The following is a 17,437-nucleotide window of genomic DNA, read 5'->3' as shown; positions in this document are numbered from 1 at the left end:
AGTGTTTTTTAAGTCCTCATTATTATCAACTGTCTGTGAAAAAAATGCCAAACTCGACCATGTGAAATATATAATATTAATAATAACTTTTAAAGGAATTGGGAATTGAGGGAGAAAAGAGTAATAAAATGGGTGGCCAAACGGAAATACTTTTTTAAAAGAGCATTGGTAAAGAAAAAGAAAGCAGAACAAAACACATCTGAGCCTCAGAACTAAACTACAATCAGAATGAGAGGTAGGGTTGAGAAGAAGGGGGAAAATGATTCGTGGTACTCTCAAAGTCATTACCATGGCTTTAACAAGGGCCAAGCAAAAGCTCCACTATGAGGTGTACCGAGGGGTGGGAAGAACACCCTCAGATCTGCCATGTTGCTTCCTTTGCTAGCCAAGTTAAATGTGTTAATAAAAGTTACCCAAATAGTTCATCCAAATTACCCAAATGGTATCCAAACTATTGTGACTCTGGAACCACAAGGGCCCCAGCAGGCAGAGGTTACAAAGCCATAGCCTAAGGATGCTGGGGAGCTTCAGGCCTCCCAGTTGCCTCCTGCCGTGGAGACTAACAAAAGAGTGGGTCTTCCTACAGCAAGATTCAAGCTACTGCAATAAAAACAGTTGGGAACTCATTTAGAGTGCTAAAAAATAAATTGCAATAATTCAAAATATGCATTAATGTAGGATGAGGCTAAACACCCAGGAAGAGTTTTCATAGCACAAAAATAATAGAGGGGAGGGAAACACTCCCAAGGAGCTTAAAATTATTTTCAGTCATTTGACATGGACCCATTTATATACAACTAACCAATCTCATCTATTCATCAGAGAAGGGCAGAAAAAAAAAAAGGTAAAAGCTACCTGCCAATATTTTTCTACCAAATATGTGAAAATAAAACTTAGGTTAACCATTTTGGCCAAAGGCTCCACAATTTCACCTTAGGGTTCCTTTGGTCAGATGACATTTCATTCCAGGCATTCTTCTCTTCTCAGGTGCCTATGTCCTTTACAAGACAATCTGAGAATAAGAATTTCTTTACCACTTGTTTAATAAAAATGGAGACAACAAATATATCTAGTTTTCTCTCTTTTTTGCACCTTATCAAGTGGTTCCAATTAGGCTTATTTGCCCATTTATTCATAAAATGCACAAAGCTTACAGTCTCGTGTGATTCCATTCAACAAACATGAACCAGACACCGCATCTGTGCCAAGCTAAATACTAAAGAAAGTGAGAATGAATAAAATCCAAATACTGCCCTCAGGGCATCCAAAACCTAGAGGGAAATACGGGAGATAACACGTACCTGAAATAAGTCACCCAGAAATAGTGAATTCAAACACAAGAAGCGATTAACTTTTTGGAAGTATGATCAAGGAAGTAGGAGGTGAATCCTGAGCACTTTGAAAGATAACAAAGATTAGGTTAACAGGGTGGAGAAGAGCATTCCAGGCACAGGAAACAACAGAAGATAAACCAGCACAAGAGACATTAAGTGGTATTGCCACAACATAAAATATTTGTGGGGAGCAGGGGAGACAGGAGAGTCGACTGAAAGGTGGACAGTGGTCAGCTCATGCCTGACCTTACTCAGGTTTGACTTTATCCTATAGAGATAAAAGTAAGAAAAGTTCTGATAGATTGCTGTGAATATTGTGCAAGGACGGGGGTGACTGATCTTTATGTAGAATATCAAGGGGTCAAAAATGATGAGAATTTAAAAATCCCTAACGGACTGGGCAAGTAGGAGTTTGTTTACCTTAGTGGAAGCACTTTCAGTACAGACAAGGGGGTAGAAACCATAGTTTAGGGGGTTAAGGAAGTAAATAAATGAAGACAGTAAGTATAGACCATGCCTTGGAGAAGCTTAGATAAAAACAGAAGAGATGGAACAGTTGATGAAGAAAAACCAAGTGTTCAGAGAGAGAGAGAGAGCTGTTATATCTTGTTCTTTTTTTAAAAGAAAAGAAGAGGAATTTATAGGCTGAGTTTGGCGGGTAGGGGCATGGAGCAGATCAAAAAACTAACAAAACAAAGCTAAGAAAAACAAATATCATATATTAATGCATATATGTGGAATCTAGAAAAATGGCACAGATGAACCATTTTGTAAGGCAGAAATAGAGACACAGATGTAGAGAACATATGTTTGGATACCAGGGCAGGGAAAGTGGGGGGAGAGGGTGGTGGTGGTGGGATGAATTGGGAGATTGGGATTTACATGTATACACTAATATGTATAAAATAGATAACTAATAAGAACCTGCTATATAAAAAAATAAAATAAAATAAAATTCAAAAATAAATTAATTAATTAATTTTAAAATAACAAAAAAACAAAGTTAAGGAGGGAAATCTGGATAGCATCAAAGAATCTCTTAGCATTACTAGCTTTCTCTTTTGGAAGTTTTTTTTTTTTTTAAGCCCATTTAACTTTTACTTTATGGACTCCTAACCTCATCCCTGCAAAGCTTCCTTTTGTGAAAGACCTCCACTATATCTAAACCCTGCCAGATTCTTGGACATTTTAGGTAGCTGGGACTTTTGTTTGTTGTTTTGTTTCCTAAATCTTTCTGATCCTCAGCAAAAGTGTACACAATAAAACATAATTACTATGGGAAAGTATGTATATTTTACATATTTTTACCTCCAAGAAAGATAAAAATGAATGAACAAATAAAGGAATGGATAAAGAAGATGTGGTGCATACAGACAATGGAATACTACTCAGCCATAGAAAAGAACAAAATAATGCCATTTGCAGTGACATGGATGCAGCTAGAGATTATCATACTAAGCGAAGTCAGAAAGAGAAAGACAAATACCATATGATATCACTTATATGTGGAATCTAAAATGTGGCACAAATGAACTTGTCTACAAAACAGAAACAGACTTACAGACATAGAGAACTGACTTGTGGTTGCCAAAGGGGGTGGGATTGACTGGGAGTTTGGGGTTAGTAGACGCAAACTATTAAATTTAGGATGGATAAACAACAAGGTCCTGCTGTATAGCACAGGGAACTATATCCAATCTCCTGAGATAAACCATAGTGGAAAAGAATATTAAAAAAGAATATATATGTGTGTATAACTGAGTCACTTTGCTGTACAGCAAAAATTAGCACAACACAGTAAATCAACTATACTTCAATTAAAAATTAAATAAAAATAAAGAAAAAAGGGTCTATTGATAAGCTTTTTTCTAAATAACTGCTTTAAAAATACTAGCAATATACATTCTGAATTTTAAAAAATTACCAACTGAAAATAAGCAAAAAACCTATAACCCCATGTAGATGTAGTTTCATTTTTCATTAGCTAAGCTAAGCATGTAAATAAGTGTTACCAAAAAGCTTTTCTTATCTGAAGCATATTTAGAGCCACAGCCATTCCAGGAAGTTTTGGTTGACAGACTTAGAGAGTAGATTAAAAGCCTGAGGATGCATTTTATGGTGTATATTTTTTCAGACCATTTTCTCCATGCTATGTAGATGCATGATTTTTACACAAAGATCAAATTGCTTTTAGATATATAGCTCTATAACCTGTCTTTTCACTAAACAGCTCAAGAAAAACTTTCTGTATCCATAAATATATACAATCATTTTTAAAGTCTGTAGAGTATTCCATTAAGAAGCTTTTGCAGCTGAACTCATGAATGACAGCAATCTCTCCCATAAAAACACATTAAAGACATTGTCCAAATCAACATACTTAGGCTAGACAGTCTCATTCTATATGGCACGTCTACCTTCACTTATCATAAAGTACGTATACCTGCAATTCTATCTCAGTTACCTCCTTGAGAATTATGTAATATACCCAAGTGGATGCCTTCTTGGGATGAAAAGTAAGGAAAATAAACTAATTCTAATAACCTTTCAGAACTCTTCTGTAGAATTATAGTTACTAATTCACAAATTGACTTTGAGCATGCCAAATGCAAAACAGCGTAGCTGATAAGTCCATTATCATAACACACCACACCACCATGATTTCACACCCTACTATGAACCACCCTATTTCTCAGTCTCCTTCTCAACTGTATACTAAACTATATCCAAGTGAAATAATGTAGCACATCAACTTTTCTTGGTAGATTTTTTTTTAATTAAAAAAAAATTTTTTTTTAAATCCAACATTGCCAAATGAAATGTGAATTCAGACTCCTGGTCAGTCCTTGAATTGGGCTATTCGTAGGGCACTGTTACCCTTTTCACTTATCACAGCACTATGCTTCTCCTTAAAAGTACCACAGGTATTAAAATACCTAATCCAAATTCTTTATTTCATTATATTAGTGGCACCAAAATATCTAAAACTATGACTCTAGGTTACCAGTGAGTATGGCCCCAGAGCTGTCTGTATTTTCTACTAAAGAACTATACTGCATACAAGGCACATTTGATGTTGGACAAAAGACAGTTTTCTCATCTACAACTGCAAACTAGCAAACAGGACAGATTCTCATGCTAGTACTCTGTTCTATGTAGCACTCAAAATTTCTGATCCAAATGCACTACTAGCCCAAGAATTTTATTATTTTGATGAGAAAGTATTTGAGAGGAAAAAAATTTAAGAAAATACTGCTATTTAGATGTAAGTACCTCTTTGTGTGAAAATATTTCTAAGAACTTCTTTCTTAATTCCTGTAGCTTCTAACTGTCCAGAAATGTTGGCTTACACCAATTGTCTATATCCCTATGAAATTAGACATTTTAGAATGCAGAAAAGCACTTTCCACCAACTTTCAGCAATCACAAGAACAACATAAAAACTTTAATATTCACCACACCCCTTACTTCAATAAATTCCAAGGGGAGTCCGCCCTTATCCCCCTTCCCAACCCCTTCACAAACAAGTCTGCATCCATCCCTACCTTTCTATGTGGCCCAGATTCAATTTGGGAAAATCTCAAGGCTTTTATGTTGCACTTACTCAAAATTCAGGAGTAGGAACATTTACTCTTGAATCGATGCTTCCCAAAAGCCGAGTGTCCCCAAACTGAGATTAACAATCATTTGAAAGCCTAGTAATTTACCACAACCATCTTCTGAAACAGACAAACTGACACTTATCTCTATTTACAGGACATGAAACTGAGGTGACTTGCTCAGGTTTCCATGGCCCAACCAGCATGCTAAGTCATACTTTCTGTATCCCTAATCTGTTGAGCCGTGCTGTCTTCACTAAAGAAAAAAAAAATCATGTCAACAGTATGTAGCATCATGCAAAAATCATACAAATACAACTTATTAAAATTTATGAAAATCATTACAGCCAAAATACGTCTTGTAACCATGTCAAAGTAACTGAGCCACAAAACTAAGCAGCACTACTGATTGGTCTAGCCACCAAAGGGGGAAAAAATATTCTCAACTTCCCTTTCCTGCCAAAAAGCAATAAATATTAGTTTCTTGAAGGGACTGGTTTTCATCAGAAGAAAATTGTATACACGTGCTATCTTTCAGCTGTGAATACACAAGTTGAAGGTCAATCTGTTCTATAAACTCAGCTGTTTATAGAACAGATTACCCCATCATCTCTCTTGTGAGTAACTAGAGACGCTATCAAGTTAAAGCAAGACCTCATTAGGAACGGACTACTAGTTCATCACTCTGCAGACCATTCTGGCTCACAGCGAAGAATTGTCAGACTGTAAACATCAGCCACACAGAGAGGTTGCCAAAGTTTACAGGTTATTAAAAAAATTCACTAGCCCTTTCTATATTTAGTGCTATAGTAGTATTATTGCCCTATGGTGATATTGCCTAGTGGTAATAAGTGCTGGTTCTAGAACCAAACTGCCGGGATGTAAATCATGACTGATGCCACCACTCCATTTGACTACAAGGAAGTTACTTTGGTTTCTAAGTCTCCACTGCCTCACTTATAAAAGGGGTAACAGACAGCCCCTAACTCCTAGCTCACAGGGTTGCTGAATGAATGGAGATAACATGGGTAGAACAGGTTTCATTCAGTGCTTGGCACATGCAGAGCACTCACTAAATACTGGCTTACTGTTACTCCTACTGCTACTGCTACCACTGTTACTACTCCCATCACCACCCAGTGAGCATGGCAGCATTAATGTAGGGCTGGGGACTTACTTACAAATATTGCTACATAGATTTGATCTAATATTTTTTGGTCCTGGGCCTATGCTAATTAATGCCAATTAATGATTCAGGCAGTAAAATGTCTGACATTTATAATGTCACTCCTCCTTAACTAGAAGATCTTCCCTTCTCCACCTGTCTAAATGTTATGCATCCTTCAAGGCCCTACTCAGAATATACTTCCAAGATGAAGCCTTTTCAGATACCTCCTGCCATAATGATGTTTCCTTTGAGCTGAGCTCATGGTAAATATTTATTTCCTAAAATATTCAGTGGGCAGTTAATCAATCACATATTGGCATGGATTCTTTCCATTTTTGTCCCATTATTAACTCATGTATAATGTTGTGATTTTCTTTTGTTTGTTTTATATCTTTAGACTGTATAGCTCTTGAGGGTAAGAACCATATCACAATGCATCTTTCTATCTATCATAGACTGGAACTTTGCACATAATTGGCACTCAATAAATATGCTAATCAGTGAGTTTTCTAATCACTTCTGATTGTGCATATCAAATGTATTTTATAAAGTATGAAAAGCAGGTGTATTAATAAACTCAGCTCAGAGTAGTTACGAACAAAAGTGCATCATAGCCACCACTGAATTACTAATTATGTCTACCTCTCCATGGGGATTCCAAAAGTAAGCGATCACATGATAGGGCAATGAATCAGTAACAGAGCCAGAAATACTTGCTTCTGAGCACAAGCTAAATTCTTCTACAAAAACTACAGCCACAGTAGATTTAATACTGAATATATAACTTTGGTATCTATACTATACTATATGTCTTATATGCAAGAGTTAATAATTTCTGCCATACTTCAGACCAATAGGCACAGTGTAGTAACTAAAGAGGAATATATGCACATCGCTGGTGAGACTGTAAAATGGTGCAGCTGCTGTAGGAAACAGTGTGACAGTGCCTCAAAAGATTAAACATGGATTTACCATATGATCCAGGAATCCCACTTCTAGGTATATACCAAAAGAACTGAAAGCAGGGACTTGAATAGCTATTTGTACACCAATATTCATAGCAGCATTATTCACAATAGCCAAAGGATGGAAACAATCCAAATATCCATAGCAGATGAATGGATAAGCAAAATGTAGTATGTACATACAATGGAATATTACTCAGCTTTGAAAAGGAAGGCAATTCTGACACATGCTACAATATGGATGAACCTTGAAGACATAACACTAAGTGAAGTATGCCAAACACAAAAGGATAAACCCTATGCGATTCCACTTATATGCAGCATCCAAAGTAGTCACATGCACAGAGACAGAAAGGAGAATGATAGCTGCTAGGGGCTGGGGAGAGTAGGGAATAGGGAGTTATTGATTAATGGGTACAGAGTTTCAGTGAAAAGAGAAAAGTGAAAAGACAGCCCAGAAACAGGCCTATGTAAATGTAGCTGCAAGCATCACAGACATCAGTAAGAAAAGGTTAAACTACACAAGAACTGTCCCAGGACAAGTGAACATAAATCTGGGAAAAATGAAAGGGAATCCTCATCTCACAACACAGAAAAATTCAATCCAGCTAAAACGTGGAAAGCAAACTTTATTCCTATGAGAAGAAAATAGTTATTTTTTTTTAATAGGAAAAGAGCTCTAAGATCTTGATTTAGGGAACTATCTCATAAGCAAAATACAAAAAGGAACCATAAAGGAGAAGTCAAATGAAAAACTTTTGATCATCAAAAGACTTTAAACACAGAAAAAGACAAGCCAAAAACTGGAAGATACTTGCAACACATGTAACTAACATGCGGAACTCCTAAAACCAATAAGAAAAAGGCAAACAACTCAACAGAAAAATGGAAAAGACATGAACAAGTATTTAACAGATGATAAAATTCAAAAGACTGATAAATATATGTAAAAGATGTTCAAGTTCAATAATATTCAGAAACAGAAATTAAAATCTCAACAAACTACCATTTTATATAAATTAGCAAAACTTAAAAATTCTGACAATACCAAGTGCTATGTGGAAGAATAGGAAATAGGAAAATGTGGAAGAATAGGAACTCTTCTATTGCTAGTGAGAGTACAAATACCTTGGAAAACCATTCATCATTGTCTAGTGAATTTGAAGATGCACATTCCCTGTGACCCAGAAATTCTCCTTCTCAGTGTAAACTCTACAGGAAGTTGTAATGTGCACCAGGAGAAAAGTACAAGAATGTCCACAACAATGGTATTGTTTGAAATTATAAAAATCCTGACCAAAAAATGTCCTTTTGTGCAAGAATAGGCAATTGGATACATTGCATTATATCCATAAAATGAAATGTTTCCACAGCAACAACACATAATACTTGATCATTCGCTATGACTGCTTCCTTATCAACGTGAATGTTGTTTTAAAAACACCGTTAAATGGATAAAATAGTCACAAGAATATATACAGCACAATCCCACTTAAACAAAGTCAAAAAAATAGAAAATTAATCATCGTACTGTTTAGCGTTACATACATAGGTGATAATTGTAAAGAAAAGTCAGAGCATAATGAACACAAAATTCAGAACTGTGGTATCCTTGGAGTGGGGGGTGTATCATCGGGGAGAGGCACACAGGAGGCAAAAGCAGAATTCTTAATTCCCTCCTCAAACCTGCTTCCTCCTCCACCAAGTCCCCACCTCCAGAGTTACATTTGATTTTTATCTTCCTCTCACATCGCCGTAATTAACCAACCTCTAAAACACCCAATTCTGCCCAATTCTCGCCATTTCCTCTACTTTATTCTGGGTTAAGCCTCCATCAACCTCTCGCTAGGACTGTTGCAATAGCTTCCTCCCGGGTCACTCATGACCGTATAATTCATTCTCCAAGATCATCCAAGTGGTCTTTTCAAAATCTAAGTCAAATCATGTCCTTTAAACTGTCCAAAAGCTTCCCTTCACACTCAGAATAAAACCCAAATCTTTATCATAGTCTTCAGGGCTTCGTTTTATCTGTTCTGTGCTTACTGCTCTAACCTTACCTCCTCCCACCCTTTTCTTAGCCCACTAGGTTTCAGCCAGCATGGCTTTCTACTTCTGAAACCTGCCAAGCTCATTCCCCCTCTTAAGGCTTTTAGAGGAATGCCCTTTTCCTGGCTCTTGGCTTAGCTGGCTTCATCTCAGCATTTAAGCCTCAAATAAATGTAAGCACAAATGTTACCTTCTCAATGAAGCTGTCTCTAACCAGCCCATTAAAAATGGCACCACTGCCACCAGCTATCACTTATCACTTCACCCTCTTTCATTCTTGACAGCACTTATCCTGATCTATTAGTTTAGTGATAAACTCCACCCAGAACCAAAGTCCCACAAAAGCAGGGATCTGTCCGTCCAGTTCAGTGTGGTACAGAGCAGTGTCAGGCGCATGGCAACAAATACCTGTTGGATGAACAAAAACGTGAATTTTTACTTTGAATAAATATGTAGTATTTTCTGAGAGTGACATGAAAATCACGAAAACCAGTGAGAGGTATTACAGATGGAAAGAAACTTTGAAAATCACTGGAAAAGCATTAATCTAAGAGGAATTTTAGTTGAAGCCTTTTCTTAACAGTACTAGTAATAGATCACATTCCTAAGGACCATTAACGAATGATTAGTGAAAGTTTCACACAGCCAGAGTCCTGAGTTATGAAGGTGTGTCATCTGTTTAACTCTCCTAATTCGACCTGAGTTCAATTATGAATCTGCACTGAAATTTGAGCAAGTTATTTACCTCTCTATGCCTGCTCTCTCATTTGTAAAATGAAACTATTAATAGCTATTTCATAGAGTCATTGTGAAGTATAAATGAAAAAAAAAAGTTTTTAAAGCATCTAGCTGTACCTGGCCTAGCAAGTGGTCAATAAATTGTAGTTATTATTATGAAAACTGAGTAGGAAAGTCCAGAAAAAATGGGAGAGCTTATGAGTCAAATAACCCCCAGGCACCTTCTGCTTCTAGCGGAGGTAGACTAATTATATACAATGTACTGGGACCATAGGCCAGGACTAAATCCTTTTCCTCCCAAAAAAGAAGACCAATGTACACAAGGGTAATACATAAGTATGGACAAAGCACTGTGAGAACATCAAGGAAGTGACTCTCTTCAAGAAGGTCAGCCACACATAAACCTGAGTCTTAAAAGAGGTCACAGGAATTCCTAGATGAAAAATAAGGGGGAAAGACACAAATAAGTGAAAGTGAGAAATGCAGTGTGGCTGGTGTGGAGGGTGAGGGAGAAGGGCTGGAAGATGAAGATGGGTCTGCAGGACCGGATGGCAAGAGGCTAAGGTCCTCTGTTTACAAGTCTGCACTTTATCCTTCAGGGAGATGAAGGGGTGTGGGGTGGAAATCCAACATGTTAATTTGGTACCAATCCTTCTAAAGAAGGCAAAACATATTTTTATGAATTTAAACCTAAACACCATATAGGTCCACCAACTGTTATGTCTAAAATGGAAAATAAATGTTAAGCCTAAATTCTTGAAAACACGAGCAATTTGCTCAACGACTGACACAATCTATTCTCAAGTTTCATTACTTTGATGAGCCTTGTTATCATGATCAACATGACAAAAGCAGATAATATGTATTGAGTCCACTATTTACCTTGTAGTATGTTGTTTTTTATGTGATATCATTCAATTCTCACAACACCTTTATAAAAGGTACTATTATTAACCCCATTTTACACATCAGAAAACTAAAGCAAAGAGAGGCTAGTCAGATGGCTAGTGAGTGAAAGAAGATTCAAATCTAGGCTGCCTGACTCCAAAGCCCTCAAATTAAACCAATATGCTGAACTGAAACTGCTCAGTTCATTTACATCATTTGCTAAAAAATTGTATGTGTACCTACTGTATTTTAAAGCATCATGCTAGGTCAGCAATTCTAAAATTTTACTGTACATTAGAATCACCTGGGCAGATTCCAAGATTCTGATTCAGTAAGTCTAGGGCAGAATTTCCAGAGATCTGCAATTTTAACCATTAGTTCAATCAATTCTGATTCACTTGGTCCATGAACTATCCTGTGATAAAACATGTGCTAGGTGTCCTAGAGATCTGAGTATATTTGAGCCTCTGTCTCCATGAGTTTACAATCTAAAAGAGAAAGAAACAAGATACACAAACAGTAAATACAAAGCAATACAGGAAAAGTAGTATAAACAAAACGGCAAGAGAGACTTCAAGGAAAAAGGATCATCTGTAATGAAATGAAGATGAGTAGGATTTCATGAAGAAAGGGAACATGTTTCCCACAGACTTTCAGGAATAATGTTACACACAAAGGAAGGTACGATGAGTAGACAGCTTGGCAGGAACAGAGGATCTGCATTTAGGAATGGAAAAATAATGTCAGTAAAAAGTAGAGGCTGTAGAATGCCCTCAATGTCAACCTAAACACTATGGGCTTTATTCAATGCTGGCACTGGGAAACTGCTAATGGTTTTTGAGGAGGGAAATTATAAATTACAGCAATATTCTTTGGAAGAGTACTCTGATGAAGCTATGCAAGATCAAGTAGATCGAGAACGGGAATAGTTAGGCTGTTAGCATTCCAATCCCAAAGAAATAAAAGCTAGAACACAGTAGTGGCAAAGAAAAAGGGAAGAACAGTACCTCTTAACAATGAATTGCATGCAGGGCAAAGGCAACAACCACAGCTAAATGATTTCTTCACCCCTTAAGTCCAAACTGTATTACTATCAGTTTCATACTACTCTTTTCAACTTTTTCTATACAGCCAACTAGGCCCAAAATACACAGAGTTCACTTATTTAAAACACAGCCCATGACTAAGATGTCAGCTAACAGGTCTCTGAGCAGCCAAAATACATATCACATAGTTGATACACTAAAAAAAAAAGTAGTTATATATATATATATATAATATTTAACATATATTATATATAAATGAAAGAACATTATTCAGAGCTATATAATCTCATTCTACACAAAGTTCTAACAAAGGTAAGCATCTAATTTCCAAACCCACAGCAGTTTGGAAGCAAATATTAGAAGGGGAAAAGAGCCTGCTATAAGTAGAAATACTTAAGAGTCTGAGGTTCAAGAGAAGAAATGAAAACTATAAAAAAGCACAATCACTCAGGGTAAATTCTCCACAACTGTTTATTGACAGGTACACATGATTCCCAGAAAAATGAAATTAATGAGAATCTTCCTTAATGTCCCAAACACCTACCACAAAAAGAAAACTTTTAAACATTCTTTAAAGCTAAATATTTTAAAACAAATATTTACCTGATTAGAAGGTAATTTTTAAAGGACGGCTGATACATGCCAGCATAGCCCCTCTCATCAGTAACCAAGACATAGTCAGTAATTAAAGGTAAGAAAGATATATTTTATAACACACAAAGCTTGAAGATAACAAGAGTGCTTTCATAAGGCATCTAATCAAGAATGTGGCCCCACTGGTAAACTTTAATTTGGGCAATACTTTCCTGATGGCTGTGCCTTTGAATTCCATGTTCCAAATAATACAAAGGCATCCTCAACAAAAGTTAAAACTATTAAACTGGTCTTAAATACACCCTATCAATGTACCTACTGAAATCAGGCAACATCATTTGACACTCAACAATGCCCTGTAACAACATGCTGTGTGACAACTTTTAAAAGGACTTTAAACATGTCAACACATGAAGGCCTCTCACTTTGCTCACCAACACTCATTAACATTTATTATACTACTACTCATACAAGGACCTCACCTATTTTATAAACAGATGAAAACGCCATTTTTATGGGGGGAATCAAGATGTTAACTGACTCAAAGTCATACTTAAGTTTATGATTAAGTTACTAGAGCCATGAACCTGCACCTTCAATCATGTAGAAAAAGTATACCATACATTAATTACTGGAGTAAGGAAGTATGGGTTTCAGCTTGAGATTTTTTAAATAGCAGAAAAGCAAAATTAGTGTATTAACACCGTAAGATTAAAATAAAATTACCTTAAAGATGCTGTAGGGATGAATCAACTATATGGAACTAGGCCTCTCATATTTCTCAGACCCAGCAAAGGATAGAGAAAATTAAAGCACACACTTATTTGAAAAATTTCACAAATGATCAGGCAACATTAAGCTATCAAAGATTAAGATTATGGTACAATTTGCTACACTTTATAAATATGTAAACAAATGAAGCAGTCAATCGCACCAGGTGGGTTCCACTCTACCTCCCCACCTCCCCATCCATCTCCTTATAATCGTCCTTGTTCTCTAGAAACACACAATGAAGACACTAATTAAAGCCAAAGAAATGTGCCTTGGCCAGAGTGTTTGTCAAACTGCAACTTGTGACCCATATATCAATTTAGTGGATTTAGTCAGCATTTTTTTAATGGATAAGAATGAAATATAATAGAAATTATCAGTAAGCATCACTAGTAACAAGGGTAAATACTGTTTTGTGAAACTTTTCATTCCTATGTCGGTATGTACTAGATCATGATGTAAAATGTACTTCTAACTATGGAGCATGATTTTTTAAAAAGTTTGAAAGCTCCTATCCTAGAGATTTAGGTCAAATGCCTCAGGACTCAAAGGCTAAATGTCTTCATTAGTCCTCCGAACCTACACATAATCTCTTAGCTCAAGATGGACTCGTGGAAACCAATTTAAGAGCTCCAGGGCAGCATAAAAAGAATGGGGGGGCTTCCCTGGTGGCGCAGTGGTTGAGAGTCCGCCTGCCGATGCAGGGGACACGGGTTCGTGCCCCGGTCCGGAAAGATCCCACATGCCGCGGAGCGTCTGGGCCCGTGAGCCATGGCCGCTGAGCCTGTGCGTCCGGAGCCTGCGCTCCACAACGGGAGAGGCCACAACAGTGAGAGGCCCGCGTACCACAGAAAAAAAAAAAAAAAAAAAAAAAGAATGGGGACATGCCTCAACTAAACCTGTATCTGGACCTGAAAGAATTGCTAACTTCCCCAAACAACAGACCTAGGCGGTGCCTACAAGCTTCTGGTAGCTTAGCAACCTTCAGAGTAGAGCTCCTCCTTCCTCCACTGACTATAAACAGTTCTAGTCTTCCAACCAACTTTCCTGAACTACAACTTCTAGAATCACTGTGACCCAAGAGAAGACAGTATTAAATCTCCTTCTCGCTTCACCAATTCCCAGTATGTCTTCTTAGAAGAGGACCTTGAACTCTGTACTCCCCATTCTCATCGGAGAATGAAGCTCCTCAGAGATTCTTACCCTCCCCCTTTCCCAGATCCCAGGACGGGGTACCCTCCTCCCAGGCCCCATCCTACTCCAATCGCCTCACTGTCAGTTAGTTGTCTTGGGGGCAAAGTGATTCTCCCAGAAGTCCTTATTAAACTACCGCATCCTCCTACCAGCCCCCGGAAAGAGCAGGCCTAGAGTCCCAAGAGCCTGGGAATGCCAGTCCGCCTTGCCCCACCAAACCTCCCTCGGGAAACGTCCTTTATTTTATTTTTGATTTTTTTTTTTTTTTGATTCAGTGGTTCAGAGGCAAGTTTCTTATTTCCCCAGCAGCCCCAGAGTCGTCTCCATCTCCTACCAGCCAGGGGGCATCTCCTCATCCCCCACGCCCCCGGGGCACAGTGATTAGTCCGGATTCTCAGGAATTCGGACAGGCTCTCCCAGACGCCCTCCTCCAACCCGGGCCCCGACTCCCTCTTCCAGCCCAGGCCCTCCCCGCGCCGCCTCAGCCCAGGCCCTCCCCGCGCCGCCTCAGCCCAGGCCCGGCCCCATCTTCCCTCCGGACCGGGCAGATGTCCCATCCTCCCCTTCGCCCAGGCAGGCCTCGTCCCGCTCCGACTTCTTCCCGCTGTTTCCTCGCACGGCACCCCGGCTCCTGAGGGGAGCCCCTCGGGCCTCGAGAACCCGGCGGAGCCGGCAGGCCCGGGCTCCACTCACCCCTCAGCCCGGGAGGCCGGGGAGCTGCTGAGGCGGCTCCTCGGGCTGCGCCTCTCCTCCCCCCTCCCGGCCGCCGCCGTGGCCGTCGCTCAGCCTCCGGCCTGCTCCCGGCCGGCCGCAGACCGGATCCGCTTCACCTCGTCCCCCACTCCGGCCGCCGGAGCCCAGTGTCCTGCATTGACCCGGAAGCAGCTTTCCCGGCCCAACAACAACACGTGACCCCGTCGCACGTGTCACGTCCGCTGCGTGAATGGGAGGGGGCGCCGGAGGAGCGGGTCCTCCCCCACCGAGCTGGGGTTGCCACGGCGACGGGGATGTCTGTGCCGGCCTGGTCGACCCTAGAAACACACCTCATCTGCTCTTTCTCTTGCCCGTCATGAGGGGACACCCTAGGTGCAAAGGAGGAGTACAAATTGTCACATCAGAGTGGAATAGGGGCAGGTCAGAGAAGAGCCCGGGCCTCTGCGAGGGTGCTGTCTTACAGAAAAGGAGCATTAAGTTGAACCTTCCAGACTTACTTAGGATTTTGTCCTGATTCTGTCACTAGTTTGCCGTGTGACCCTGATCAGTTCACTTCCAGTCTCTGTCTTCAGTGTCCTCAATAGCGAGCTCTAGGCTGTAATCTAATACAGTCCCAAGATGCTTTTGTGTAAGGATGTGGTAGTACTCTGGCCTTTATTCTGTGTCCTCTTCACAGGGCCTGTGGCATCCTGAGCTTTCAGTGTTCCAACACCTATGTAGTAATAGCATCGTCCCCTTATTGAGCCCCTTCCAGATAACAGGCACTGTACTATGCTACTTCTAATTTTTACCACCTTCCCAAAGTAGGTTTTTTATAGAATTAAACACTGAACTTCATAGAGGTTAAGTGATCTGCCCAAGACCATTAGTAAAAATGACCAGGCTGAGATAGGAATTCAGGTAAATCTGGCACTAAAATCAAGTCCATGCATTTCACATTATGCCATACTATTGCTCCAGCTCCATACGTGTTATATCTTACTGTTGAGCTGTGATTACTTAGGTACTTCTTTGACCACTTCTTTTGCAGGAATGTACATGAAATAGGGATGATGCTGGGTGATCCTGAAGAGAATTCAGCCTTATACGGATATTTTAGCTGAAGAGCTAGGAGTTGACAAGGTCTACGTACGTAAGTCGTGTGTGCTTTCGTGTGGTGTGTGTCAGGGAGCAGGTGAGGGGTTGTGATGTGCATGCACGTGTATTTATTGGTTCATAGAGTGGGAAAGACAAAATTCTTTACAAGGGACTCAATGGCAGTTCCTGGGGACTTACTTCTCTTATTTTGTTTTGATTTGTCCCATTGGTAGGGCTTAAGGGAATTAAAAAAAAAAAAAGCCTGAAAGAGATGATTAAAGAAACTGTTCTGAGGATCATGCGGAGGGTGAACCAAGCAGTGGGGCTTAGGTTGCTGAGGTGGGGGCCTCCCTCCTCCTTCTGCAGAGAACAGAGCATCTTTCTGGCACCTTAGGATGGATGCCTTTGGAAGCATCAGGATTGTTGGCATAACCAACATCTAAAGTCGCCTCAGTGGCAAAGATCATGAGAAGAGCTGAATGAACTGTGCACAGAGGAAGAAGAGTGAGGTGGATGCTGCATGGATACTTTACTGATAGACTTACTTGTGAGCTCAGGTTCCCTTCGGGACACCCAGGAATACGTAGAAAGTTAGATGTCCTGTGAGCAACTAGGAAAAAAGGCAAGAAATGTGGGTCATTACTGTTAACAGATTCTGGGTACAATGTATATAACTACATATATGAGTAATGTATATGATTGGGTGTGATTAGTTACAGTCAGCCCTCCGTACCCCTGGGGTTCCATATCCACGGGTTCAACCAATCGCAGGTAGAGAATATTCAGAAAAAAGAAAATTCCAGAAAGTTCCAAAAAGCAAAACTTGAATTTGTTGTGCACAGGCAACTATTTACATAGCGCTTATACTATATTAGGTAATATAAGTAATCTAGAGATGATTTAAAGTATGCTGGAGGATGTGTGTGGGTTATTTGCAAATCCTACACCATTTTATATAAGGGACTCCAGCATCTGTGGATTTTGGTGTCTGCAAAGGTCCTGGAACAATCCCCCACAGATATCGAGAGATGACTGTGTATGCTTCCATGTTTCTTTGAGATATCCTTGACTTACTTTTCTTTCACTCCCTTCTCTCCCCTTATGGTGCAAACTCCTAAAGATAAGATCAATGTCTTTACCTATCCCTGGTCTATCTCCACAAGAGAGGCAGAATTATCTTTCTAAAACTCATGTGTGAGTTATTCTATACCGCCCTGTTCAATCTGGTAGGTACTAGCCGTATGTGGTTATTTAAATTTAAATGAATTAAAATTGCATTTCCTGGGCTTCCCTGGTGGCGCAG

General features: G+C 39.4%; 1 protein-coding gene across 2 annotated transcripts in view; it reads right to left on the bottom strand.

Annotated features, from left to right (window-relative positions):
• The window catches only part of TBCEL (tubulin folding cofactor E like), a 70,625-nt gene extending 55,383 nt beyond the window's left edge, over nucleotides 1-15,242 (bottom strand). The window contains exon 1 of one of the 2 annotated variants that reach the window (XM_059069795.2): nucleotides 15,037-15,242. The gene's annotated coding sequence lies outside the window, so the exon portion shown is untranslated. Of the gene's footprint in view, nucleotides 1-13,104; nucleotides 13,344-15,036 lie in introns of those variants that run through there. The other variant, XM_059069799.2, reaches the window with a different exon arrangement.
• Nucleotides 15,243-17,437: the final 2,195 nt, after the last annotated feature.

The sequence above is a fragment of the Kogia breviceps genome, chromosome 7 (genome assembly GCF_026419965.1).
Source record: "Kogia breviceps isolate mKogBre1 chromosome 7, mKogBre1 haplotype 1, whole genome shotgun sequence".
Taxonomy (NCBI): domain Eukaryota; kingdom Metazoa; phylum Chordata; class Mammalia; order Artiodactyla; family Physeteridae; genus Kogia; species Kogia breviceps.
This window is presented reverse-complemented; position numbering and strand designations above follow the sequence as displayed.